This window comes from Macrobrachium rosenbergii, chromosome 56, assembly GCF_040412425.1.
Source record: "Macrobrachium rosenbergii isolate ZJJX-2024 chromosome 56, ASM4041242v1, whole genome shotgun sequence".
In the NCBI taxonomy this organism is placed as follows: domain Eukaryota; kingdom Metazoa; phylum Arthropoda; class Malacostraca; order Decapoda; family Palaemonidae; genus Macrobrachium; species Macrobrachium rosenbergii.
In genome coordinates, this window is record NC_089796.1 from 44,034,417 (window position 1) to 44,048,108 (window position 13,692).

The 13,692-nt window shown below is 39.2% G+C and overlaps 1 protein-coding gene and 1 long non-coding RNA gene across 6 annotated transcripts in view; one reads left to right on the forward strand and one right to left on the reverse strand.

The window, feature by feature from the left end:
• Positions 1-13,692, reverse strand: part of TppII (Tripeptidyl-peptidase II) — a 362,245-nt gene that overhangs the window by 198,380 nt on the left and 150,173 nt on the right. The window lies entirely within an intron of this gene.
• On the forward strand, positions 7,560-10,125 carry LOC136836277 (uncharacterized). Its single transcript, XR_010852358.1, has 4 exons — positions 7,560-9,360; positions 9,475-9,717; positions 9,835-9,910; positions 10,059-10,125. It is a non-coding gene; the product is annotated as an uncharacterized lncRNA (long non-coding RNA).

The following is a 13,692-nucleotide window of genomic DNA, read 5'->3' on the forward strand; positions in this document are numbered from 1 at the left end:
CTCTCTGCAGTTCCAAGGTTTGAGTCTTCCCAATACTGGACACACAAGGTTTGGCTACCCCTAAAGGCTTGGCTGTAGTGCCCTTCAACACCCTCCTTGGTTTAAAAGAAACTGCATAGGAACAAAATGTCCTGGCTCTCTGAATGCCTCATCCCAATTTTACTCTTCATAAACAGTAAAGAAGAACCAAAGACCAATCCATTCTGCAAGGCAAGACTCCTCTCACACAAAACCTGTCTAAAATAGTGTGGATACACAATCACAGCTTCAGAAGACAAAATTTGCCCAAAGTTTCGCACTCTGGCAGAATGGTCAATACCACTTCTGACATCAACATCCTCCAGAACTTTGCTCTCTTACCTGCAGATGAGAAACCAGTGATGGTAAGGTCAGCCTATATATTCAACCACAGGTCAAGTCATGATGCTGTCTTGAAGGAAGCCATGACAAAAAAAAACTCCACAGCCCCTGACTCTGCAGACAAGAGTGCACCTTCTTGTCAGACTTTCTCCAGAGGGAGGTTGGTTGTTATTTCACACTCTGACAAATCAACTTGAAAAGATGGAGGAATTAGCTTGTTCAGTCTGCTGAATGCCATGGAACATTCAGATCTGCAGATCACACTTCACCTATTCTAAAACACCATTAGCAAATGGAGACCAAGATAGTTGCAACAACAGTCTCACTTCCAGAGCAAAGATGAGAATTCACTACTGAACAGACTGGCTTCAATGATGGTGCTACAGTCTTTTCCTTGAGATCATTATCTCCCAAAGGTGCTTCTTCAACTTGGACTGTAGGGGATCCTTGATAACGATCCTCAGGTCCTAACAGACCCCCTAAAACATAGATTGTACCCTCTTCCAAAAGAAAAGCAGACATACCAGCCTGACCTTGTGAGCCTTCTTCGCATCATGAACCATACAAGCACATTTTGTACTGTGGTGGACCATCCTGTTGAGCTTCCTCTGATAAACTGAGGCCAAACTAGTATGGGCTACAGGTGAATGATCACGAGCACTATTATGCACACTCACATTGAGAGTCCTGGCTGGGCCAGATACATCAGCGTCAGTGCAATAGCCAGCACTCAGATCATAACAATACCAAGAGGTATCATATTGCCTATGAACCACCATATACTGTATATACCTTGGCTATAAAAAAAAAAGGAGTCTAGGACAGCCCTTGTTTCTTGGAATGAACAAGAAGAAAGTGGGTCATGAGCAAGCTTAAGAAACCAGTCAACCCTACCTATATATAGCAAATGTCCAACTTGTGTACTGTGTATGAGTGAACACTCCCACCAACTCACAGAGAGGGAAAGGTACTCACTTGAAGTCAGACAAGATTCCTAATTCTCCTTCGTCTTCTTCCTAGGAAAGGAAGACAGGGCAGAAGAAGATAAGGGGGAAGACAAGGTCAAGCTTGATGAGTACAAGGAAGATAATTACTAGTGTTTCTTCACCTTACTCCAAATATGAGTCTCACCATCTCCAAGCTATCACAAAAAAAAGAAATCAAAGCAGGTAGCAGTGTCAATGGAATGCCACATGTGTTTGAATTTCAAACCAGCAAGGCTATTTTCACAGGTAACACAGAAGCCATGGGGCTCTAAGGTGTTGAGCTCCTTGGTGGGTGCAGAAGCAGCAAGAACAAAAAACCACTAAGGCCAAACACAGATGGTCTAGAAATGGCAAAATGATGTGTTGCCAGGGATACCAAGAGAAAGCCACAATTTACTCGCATACTCCAAGGAATCACACCAAAACTTGTAACAGCCGACAAGATAAGGGTAAGAGTGATGAACCACAACCACACACAGGTCTAACTTGGGGAGAGCTCAGAGCACTTGCTTGGCTCATCACCCTCATAGTGCATGTGCTGGCCCACTACCACCATAAGTGTAGTAACCATGGACCAGGCCAGTGGACAATAAGCAAGAGGGACAATGAGACAGAGGGAAGGCATGCCAGAGGAAAGAATCCAAACACATTCGGCAGTATCAGTAACAGAGTACTCATCCCCAAAGACACCAACAAAGGTCTAGTTCTTCCTACACTTCATATTGAACCTCTTCTGCTGCAGCCAACACGATAAGGGTATAAGTGATGAGCCACAACCACACACTCAGTTCTTACCTGGGGAGAGCTCAGCGCACTTGCTCGGCCCATCATCCTCATATTGAACCTCTATCTCCGCAAAGGAGACCAGCCAGCACACTCCTTGCAAGGGGAGTCAAGGCTACATGTCATATTCCTGTAAAAGGAACAAAAACAAAACGGACATAGAGTAGCCGTACACATGCTCACGATTTGGCATGTCCACTATTTACTCTGCCTGTTAACACCCACCAAGGAAATAAAATATAAACACCATACATGTGGAAGAAAAAATATATAGTTGTACCCTGACGGCAGCTGAAGAAAAAGTGGTGGCTTACAGCAGATGAGAAACACTTTGTCACCCAGTTTCAACAGCAGTTTCTCTCTCATGCTGAGGAATACTATTACTTAAAAGGTAACGGTTGACTCCCATGGGAAAAACAAAAACTAGTATTCTCACACATAACAAAGAGGTATGTAATAAACTTAGCCAGAGCAGTCCAACTCAGTGTTGGTCCCAAGCCTGCATAACTGCGGAGGGTAAGTGTCAGGAAGGACATCCACCCATAAAATCCAGTCAGAACCAAATACGACAGTCGACTTTCATCAGAAACAGATAGTGCTAGGGAATCCCCCGTAGACGACGCACAGGGGGCTCACATGCCCTGTGATATATCACGAAAGGCTACTGGATAGTGGGCACCCCTGGTTAAAGAAACGAGTCCAAAAAATGAGAGGAGTGAGGAGATGGAAGATGGTGGTAGCTTTGAGAGTTGGAACTTTGAATGTGGGACGACAACTGGAAAGGGAAGAGAGATAGCAGATCTGATGGAGAGAAGAAGGATAAGTATTTTGTGTGTGCAGAAGACTAGATGGAGGGGAAATGAAGTGAGAGAGCTGGAATGTGGATATAAATTGCTATATAGTGGAACAAATAAGGAAGGCAGAAACAGAGTGGGAATAATTCTATCAAAAGTTAAAAGACAGCATAATAAGCTTGAAGAGGACAAGTGACAGAGCAATGGTTGTGAAACTGTGCCTAGATGGAAAAATAGTCAAAATCTTGAGTGTTTATGCCCACCCCTCCAGCAGGATGTGATAAAGTGGAGAAAGTGGCATTTTGGGAGGAAATGGACGGACAGTTGAGCGAGATACCAGCAGAAGAGAGATTAATCATTGGTGGTGACATGAATGGACATGTAGGAAGGACTATAGAGGGTACTGAGAGGGTGCATGGTGGCTGGGGAGTTGGAGAAAGATGATGAGGGAGAAAGAACTGTGGACTGTGCGGCATCATTTGATTTGGCAATTGTCAACACTTGGTTTGAAAAGAAAGACAATCAGTGGAGCAAGAGAAAGTCAAATTGCCTTCCTCATGTACAGATCACATCTAAGAGAAGTGAGAAATTGTAAAATTTTAAATGGAGAGTGTGTGGCAGCACAGCACAGGGTGGTAGTAATGGACTTGTAAATAAGGAACTCAGTAAAAGGTAGGCCTGCACGGGTCCCATCAACAATCCAGTGGTGGAAGCTGACATAGGAGGAGGAAGTGAAGCAGGAATTTAAGGAGAGAGTATTGAGGGAAGTTTGATTGCTAGAGGGGGTGCAAGAAAGGTGGAATCACAACAGTATGGTGATAAAGAGAGTGGGTGGAGAGGTGTTGGGAAAGGCATCTAAAAAGAAACCTCCTGACAATAAGGAAACCTGGCAGTGGAATGAAGTGAAAGAGGTGGTGAAAACCAAAAATGGGCAAAACAGATCTGGGAAAAGTATGGACAGCAAGAGCATATGGAGAAGTACCAAAGACATGAAACAAGTAAAGAAGGCAGTTGCACAAGAAAAGGCAAGAACATAGGGTGACATGCATGAAGAGCTGGAAACACCTGAGGGGGAGGGAAAAACTAACAGAATTGCAAAGTCTAGGGACAAGAACACCAGAGACTACTCCCACACAAAACAGGTTAAGGATGGGAATGGAGCGGTTTTATGCAACGAGGAGAAGATAAAGAGGAGGTGGAAAGAATATTATGAACACCTGTTAAATGAAGAAAATCCTAGAAAATTCTTTGAAGATGGATTCCAGGACCTTGGTATGACACATACTATTAGCAGGAAGGGAGTAAAGAAGATGAAAAATGGTAAAGCAATAGGACCAGATGGAATTCCTGCAGAGGTGTGGAAGAGAATGGGAGAAGACGGAATAGACTGCTGTGGGACCTAGCAAAGAAAATATACAGTCAGGAAACGATACCATAAGAATGGAGATAAGGCTTTATTGTGCCTGTCTATAAAGAGAAGGGTGACATCCAGGGTTGTGCAAACTACAAAGGAATAAAGTTATGTCTCACACCAAGAAAATCTGGGAAAGAATAATGGATCAAAGAATTAGAGAAGAAACATCTGTAGGTGAAGAACAGTTCGGTTTCATGCCAGGAAGAGGAATGACAGATACAGTGTTTGCCCTCCAACAGATGATTGAAAAATACTGGGAAAAGCAGAAAGGACTGCACACAGTAATAATAAATCTGGAAAAAGCATATGATAGAGTCCCATGCCAAGAGGTTTGGAGGTGCATGTGAGTAAAGGGAACACCGGAGAAGTGTGTGAGGTTGATCCAAGATATGTATAAAGGAGCAAAAATGCAGGTTAGAAGCAGTGCTGGGTTAACTGAATGGATACCAGTAAGAGTTGGTTTACATCAGGGATCTGCTTTAAGTCCATATCTTTTTGATATCTCAAGGAATAAGAGATCAATTCCCTTGGTGCATGTTGTTTGCTGATGACATCGTGTTACACAACAACAACAGAGGGGTACTGGAGTCAAAACTAGAGCGATTGAAGAAGATATTGGAAAACAGAGGATTAAAGATCAGCAGGAAGAAGACTAAATACCTAAGTTTTAATGAAGATCAAGCCTACGAGATCATATGGAAGGGACATGGTTGAACCTAGTAGAAAAATTTAGGTATCTTGGTTCAACAGTGGTTGATGATGGAAATTTGGATGTAGAAATAACACTCACTGTGCTGGCTGGATGGAAAAATTGGAGAAAGATGTCAGGTGTCTTGTGCGACTGCAGGATCAACATAAAGGTAAAAAGAAGAGTGTATAAGACAGTAGTGAGACCAGCTTTGATATATGGAGCAGAAACATGGCCTGTAAAGAGTGCAAGAAAAGAAACTGTATGCGGTAGAAAATGCTCTTGTGGATGTGTGGAGTACCAAAAATGGGCAGGATCAAAAATGAAAGAATGAGAGGAACTACTAAATTTGTAGAACTATCAAAGAAGGACCAGGAAAGAAGACTGCAATGGTATGGCCATGTTATGAAAAAGGATGAGACATATGTAGGGAGGAGTGATGCAGATGGAGGTGCCTCGTGGGAAAGCAAGAAAAAAACCAAAGCAAAGGTGGATGGATGTAGTTAGAGAAGATCTGAGAGACAAGCAATTGTCACAGGATGATGTATTTGACTGAGCCAGGTGGAGGAAAGGTGTCAGAAACATCAATCCCACACAGTACCGGGAAAAGATGAAGAATATATACTAGACGGAAGACAAGACTAACAAATGAATAAATAGGAATGTAACACCCAAACAGCTGAGGCAAAACTGGGGATTCTCAGACTGATGTTTACATTTTTGAGGTAAGGAAACAATAAGGATGATACCTGCCACCTACTAATGTCTTGGGTGCAGGAGTGAACAGTCACTATTAGCTCTTCTGCTTTTTTTTTTGGTCTGCTAAACATCAGAATGTATGTGTATAAAGATATCTGTACTCCAAAATGAGAATTCTACATGGCTGATGTTTTAGGCATGAACAAATAAAGTTGAATATGAAAATATTACCGAGAACTAGCAAAACCATTTAAGCTAAGAGAGCAAAATCTTAAACTCATGAATATTTTAAAAGGTAAGTAACTATTATGAGCAGCGAACAAATACTACAGTAAAAGCATAATAAACCAATGAATAAATGCAAATACATGTTAAAACACAATAACCTACCCAGAGCTGCCGAGCTCATGAAACCAGCTGTTAATGCTAAATAAACATAAGTAATGAAAGAGAATAGCCAATACAAACAAGAAACCCGTCTAATTGGTATTCCCCAACAAAAAAATACAAAAACGAAGCTGAACACAAAATCTGTATGACTGGCAACTTACCTACAATCAGTGAAAAAATAGAAAAGATACAAAGGTCAGGAAAAAAAAAAAGTTTAGTTAAAATATTAGCAAGTTAATCCATGTGGTCACAATCTAAAACCACAGACCTAAGATTCCACATCTCTTATGGGTAGGTCAGTGGTTTTAGTTTGTAACCATGAGATCCCGGCTTATCTTTTTGTTTATTACCATTTGACAATTAACCATCTGGTATTCTTGTTCTTTTTGTTTACCTTGTAACCTTTTCAACTGTCTCATGTGTGCCCTGACGATGCGTAAATAAACAACACATGAAAGCGCTTGGTACTGAATTTCTGCCTGTCATTTTCTTGTGGTATTTGCTTTACATACATACATTATATATACATTATTTATATATATATATATATATTATATATATATATATATATATATATATATATATATATATATATATATATATATATATATATATATATATATATATATATAGAAATAATCAACACATGATCACATATGGAATAGAAATAAATTTCTGACTCATGTCGGGATCGAACCCACATCTTTCAGTTGAAAGGCAAGGGCGCTGCCTACTAGGCCACACAAGTCTACAAGAAGTTGGAACCTGAGAGCAACTGCACCCAAGGAATTACCTGGCCAAGCTAACTGCTTGCATACCAGCAAGTTTTCCCCAACTTCCCGACTCAGCAATGACCCAATTGACAGCATTTCATTCAAATAATCCCTTCTGAGTGAATAAGATAGAAATAATCAACACGCAATCACGTATGGAACAGAAATAAATTTCTGAATCACGTCGGGATTGAACCCACATCTTTCAGTTGAAAGGCAAGGGCGCTGCCTACTAGGCCACACAAGTCTAAAAGAAGTTGGAACCTGAGAGCAACTGCACCCAAGAATTACCTGGCCAAGCTAACTGCTTGCATACCAGCAAGTTTTCCCCAACTTCCCGACTCAGCAATGACCCAATTGACAGCATTTCATTCAAATAATCCCTTCTGAGTGAATAAGATAGAAATAATCAACACGCTATCACGTATGGAACAGAAATAAATTTCTGACTCACGTCGGGATCGAACCCACATCTTTCAGTTGAAAGGCACGGGCGCTGCCTACTAGGCCACACAAGTCTAAAAGATGTTGGAACCTGAGAGCAACTGCACCCAAGGAATTACCTGGGCAAGCTAACCGCTTGCATACCAGCGAGTTTTCCCCATCTTCCCGACTCAGCAATGACCCAACTGACAGCATTTCATTCGAATAATCCCTTCTGAGTGAATAAGATAGAAATAATCAACACACAATCACGTATGGAACAGAAATAAATTTCTGACTCACGTCGGGACTGAACCCAGGTCTTTCAGTTGAAAGGCAAGGGTGCTGCCTACTAGGCCACACAAGTCTAAAAGAAGTTGGAACCTGAGAGCAACTGCACCCAAGGAATTACCTGGCCAAGCTAACTGCTTGCATACCAGCGAGTTTTCCCCAACTTCCTGACTGAAAGAATTTTGGAAGGGCTACAACATTGCAGATGCTGTGACGAACATCGCATGTGCTTGGGACGAAATAAAAGTGACGACTCTGAATGGTGCCTGGAAGAAACTGTGTCAGCAGTTTGTGAATAGTTTTGAGGGGTTTGAGCAGGCAGAAGATGTTGAGACTGTGACAAGGAAAATTGTTGGGCTAAGCAAGAGGCTGAAACTGGACTTGGAAGCTGAGGATGTCACCGAGCTGCTGGCATCCCACGGAGAGGAATTGTCATCGGAGAACCTCATTGAGCTGGAGAAGCAGCTCACCTGGAGAAATGTTTGGCAGCATTTGAGGGTGAGGACCCTAACATTGCCAGGTTTGAGAGGATTCGCAGAGGGATGCTGGATCTTACTATGTGCTACAAGGAGACGCTGAAGGAGAAGCAGCTGAAGAAGAAAGTGCAGTCTAGGCTAGACTCTTTCTTCGTGAAGAAGTCTCCAGCACCACCTGCCACTCCTAGTCTAGGTAAGGAATTCTCAACTTTATTTTTGTTAGCTGCTGTAATATAAATTGTTATAAATTGTAATAAAATTTATAAAAATGTTACTGCAATTTATATTTACATACTGTAGATACACAGCATAACCCAATCAATTTTATCATTTGTATCATTGCAGAAGTGACTCCTAATCCAGATTCCCCAGAACCTCTACCTAACTATGAATCAGAACCTGAGCCTGAACCTGTACCTGTAGTACCCTCCCCAGCAGCTTTTCCAGCTCCATCAGGTAAGGAATTCCTAAGTTTAATTTTTATAATTTTCATGCATGAAATCATTTGTACATACTGTACATATGGTAAAAATTTTATATTTACTACTGCATAACCTAATTTTTTTCATTATGTATCATTCCAGATCTCTTTGGTAGTGATGACAGTCCTGACTCCCCTGAAGAATTCCAGGGTTTTAAAGCTATGGGCACTGTCTTCTCTCCAACTTCATCAGGTAAGGAACTCTTTAACTTTTTCTTTTTTTAAATGTTTTATAAATTGTTATAAATGTTACAAAAAGTCTACTGCATTACACCCACCTGTACAGTATTGCTTTAGTATGTGCTGTGACTTTACATAATCATTATCATTCCAGATCCACATGTTATAGCCTCCTCCCGGCCCAACTCAGCTGACCTTATCCCCTCTTCAGCCCCATCAGGTAAGGATTTCATGACTTTTTTTTTCTTTCAAATCACTTTATAAAACTGTATAGCTTATTGCATACATACCCCTGTACTACAGTACAGTACTGTGCGGTAATTGTTATCTTTTATCATTCCACAAATGACAGGTGTCCCCTGCTCAACTCCAAATTCACCTGCACCAGTAGCACCTGCACCCATTTCATGTCCACTAGGTAAGGAATTCTTCACTTTTTTATTTGTATTGGCCTACATTGTTTTAAATTGTGTTATTATACTTATACAGTACTACTGTGTACAGTATCATTTTCATCTTTTTCATTCTAGACTCCCAAGCACCTGCAGATGCCACACCATAACCCCGCTGTTCTCATCTACCATATGCCCATCCCAGTAAGCAAGCCAACCACTAGAATTTGGTAAGAACACTTTCTATTTTATAAACTGTTATACATTTTATAAAATAGTGTACTATTTATGAAATGCACAGAAGTACTTTATTCTAATCTTTATCATGTACAATATCATTCCAGACTGACATGCACCTTTAACCTGACCTCTACTGTAACTGTACATAACCTTCCTCATGTAGCCTACATCTTTCAAATCACTAAAGGTATGGAATTCTTAATGTTTTTAATGTTATAAATTGTTATATGTACAGTACATTTGATAAATATAGTGTAACAGCTTTATTCTAATATTCCAGACTGCCCAGCACCTTTACTAGAGCTCCCTCATCCTAGCCTCCATCTTCTAAAAATCACTGAAATTAGGTAAGGAATTAATTTTTTTATTTTGTGCTGTTGAACATAGGTTTGTGAAATACCTGAACTGATACAGAACAGTGTAACACACAGTACTCTGTAGTAATTTTATCCTTATCATTGCAGACTCCCCACACATACAATCTCCATCTCCCCCAACCTAGCCTGCGGTTGTAACAGCTTTGACAATCACTGAAATTAGGTAAGGAATTCCTAACTTTTTACAATTTTTATATATTTATTATTCTACTGTAAAATACTGACTGTACTGTATTCATACAGTACTTTGTTGCATGCAGGACTACTGTACAGTATTATATGTACACTAATACTAAATTTTTACATTCCAGAATCCCCTGAATCATGAGGCCACACCATTTTTCCAGGGTTAAGAAGCATGGGGTTTCCAAAATAAAAGTAAGGAATTAACTTTTTTTTTTTATCTTTTATACATTCTTTGGTATAAATTACAGTACTGTACACCTGTGTTACTATATAACAAAATGTATTTTACTCTTTTACAGTATATGTACAGTACTCTATACTTTACTGCATACAGGATTTTTCAATTACTGTACAGTGCACTACTACATACTGTACTTTGTACTAAATTGTAAATTTTTACATTCCAGAACCACCAGTTTTTGGATACACACCACATCAAAATGTAGGTAAAACATCAAGAAACAACATGCAGTATACCCAAAGGATTAAAAGTAAGGCTTTCATAACTTTTGTTTCAAATTTTTATACATTTTTCTGGCGTCGTATGCCATCGTTCCGGTTTACGATGATGTTTGGTTTACGATGTGGCGCAAGAACGGAACCACCATCATAAACCGGGGACTGCCTGTATATATATATATATATATATATATATATATATATATATATATATATATATATATATATATATATATATATATATGTAATTGTAATAGTCACAATGCCCTCTTAACTTTCTCAAATTCTTCGTGCTTTTTTGCATATACTTGTCATTACAAAGCCTTAAGATCCAAGTGCATGATATATGAAGAAATTCTGATGTGCAGTAGCAGGAACTGAACCCAGGTCAGCTAATCAGAACGAGGTACCACTGTCGACCTGACCACGACAATTACATATGTATCTGGTAAAAAGTGACCAGTAGATTCTACACACACACACACACACTCTATATATATAGTCAACCCCTGCTATTTGCGGTCTTGCAATTCGTGGCTTCACCAGTTACCAGATTTTTCTGTGGAACATATCCCCAAATTATTTGCCACAAATTTAGCAATTTGCAGACTTTTTTGTCAAGAAATATTCACTAATTAGTATATTTTGATGTTATTTTCATGACTAAATACATTTTCTTATGTTAAAAACATGATTTACTAATTTTCAGATACTAAAGTAAACACAGCATAATATCATAAAATGTATTTCATTTTATGTATTTAAGTAAATACTGTACTACACTGAAGTTGTGAAGTCTAGTGTCTCCCCTGTACTGTAGAAGAAAATGGGACAGCCTCAACACTATGAGCGAAAATGGCTCTGATTGAATGTAGTGTATTTTGATGTTATTTTCATGATTAAATACAGCTTTTTATTATAAAAACATGATTTACTAATTGTAAGCTATTAATATTAGAGTAAACACAGCATAATATCATATCATAAAATGTATTTTACTTTATGTATTATGTGAGTACTGTATTATACTGAAGTTGTCAATTCTAGTGTTTCCCCTATTCTGTAAAATGAAAATGGGACAGCCTCACTACTACTATGAGACAATGCCTTTGACTGAATGTAGGGGGACTTGAGTTTAGCTTTTACTCTTAGCTATAAGCCATATATTTTAAGGGTAATATTGTAAGAAGAATTTGAAATTATATTAAAAAGGTTTGTGATGACAGTTTAAGATATATTTGGTGTAGGATGACAGTTTAATGTATAAATTTGGTGTTGGAACCATAAAATAAGCAGTTATAAATGTTTTTATAGGTAGTCTTTGATGTTTGACTTGTTTAAATATAGAGTTAATGGCAGTCCCCGGTTAACGGCGATCTGGTTTTATGGCATTTGTCTAGCGACGAAAATCGGCAATTTTCGGTGCTGAAAATAGCCAATTTCCGCTTATCGGCGCTGATAATTGGGTATTGGCGCCAATGCATACCTAACAGGGGCACCGGTAACCAAAAATCGGTGCTTTTCGGTACTGATAAGCCCCGAAATTCACCGAAAAAGCGCTAAAATCACCGATTTTCGGTTATCATCACACCCTCAGAACAGAACCCTGCCGATAACCGAGGGCTGCCTGTATATGCATTTTTAGGGGGGCTGTCAAGTATTTGCAGATTTTAGTTATTTGAGGGGGGGTCATGGTGTAAGGATGGTATAGAGTGACATACTGGCTGAGTGTTGACTCGTTTACTGGTGGTTCCTTACTGAATGAATGTACAGAATCTTTGAAGTTGTTATTGGCTGGTGCGAGCCGCAAAGTAGTATCTACACACAGACAGGGCAAAACAGAGGTAATGTTTCAGACATCTGTGTTTGTCGGCAGACAAACAGATGGCGATTGTGAGAGACATAATAAACATACATTGATAAAACATATATCACTGAAAAGGCCAGGAAATTCCACATATGGCCAATTGCATGAGATTTGAGACAGATTAATGAATACAATGCAGTAGCATAATATATGTGAAATGGCGAGACGTTTGGCGTCTTCACAAACAGAAACATACATACAGTTTGATATAGAAGATTCGGTGGAACATTATGAGTACATGATTAGAATGCTTGCATGGCAATGCAAGTAGTGGTGATTGTACATGAATCGAGACAACAATGGTTAGGGAGACACAGACGGAAATATTGTATGGTAGAAGTTGCGTTCCTCGAGAGAGAGAAAACGGGATGCTCTTGTTTTTGTCTTGGCTTGGACCCTCCAAAGGTATGACGCACACACGTGCTCGAAAGAGACTGCGATCGGCGCGATGAGGTCTCTTACAATGGTACCTATCCCCTGTGAATACCGGGTTTACTACTGTAATATATATATATTTACTATATATATATATATATATATATATATATATATATATATATATATATATATATATATATATATATATACACAATAGAACCCTGGTCCTCAACTGTACTAGAACTCGACATAATCGGATTTCAACACGAAATGTTGAGTAAATTTTGCGTCGGAGCTCAAACAACAAACCGGAATCCGACCCGATGAATCATATAATGTTTGTAGAAAAAAAGTGTTTCGGGCGGCTGCCGCTAGTTGGCATTGTTGGTGGTGTTCTTCCCATGATTATTTGAAAGCATTTAAAGCCCACACATGCTGCTGCTGCTATTGAAAAACAAGCCAGATTATCACATTAAATTAATAATACAGTATTTATAAGCTGAATTACTGTATGTCTGTTATCATAAAATTAAGAAAAATTTCCTAATTTACGTCGGAACTCGGCAGTTTGTGGCAGATATAAACAAACCACAGCGCCGCCGTGGTGGTGTATTGCGGTACTAATTACATAAACATTCAGTAAATACTGAATGTTTATGTACTTAGTACCACGATACACCACCACGGCGGCGCTGTGGTTTGTTTATATCTACCACAAGCTGCCAAGTTCCAACGTAATTTAGGAAATTTTTCTTAATTTTATGATAACAGACATACAGTAATTTGGCTTATAAATACTGTATTATTAATTTAATGTGATAATCTGGCTTGTTTTTCAATGTTATCATTATTAACAACAGTTTTCATGTGTACCCATTGCAGTACATTCTGGTAGTGCCTATAGGCTACCTAGCCTAGCCTATGGCGCTCGGTCTATCATCGTTAATACGGCCGCATTGGTCATAGGCCAATTTTTTTTATACAGTATGCATTTAAAAATGTAAAAAGTGCTTCTGATACGGTAAGTTATTCAACTCTGAACTTATTTAAGTGTA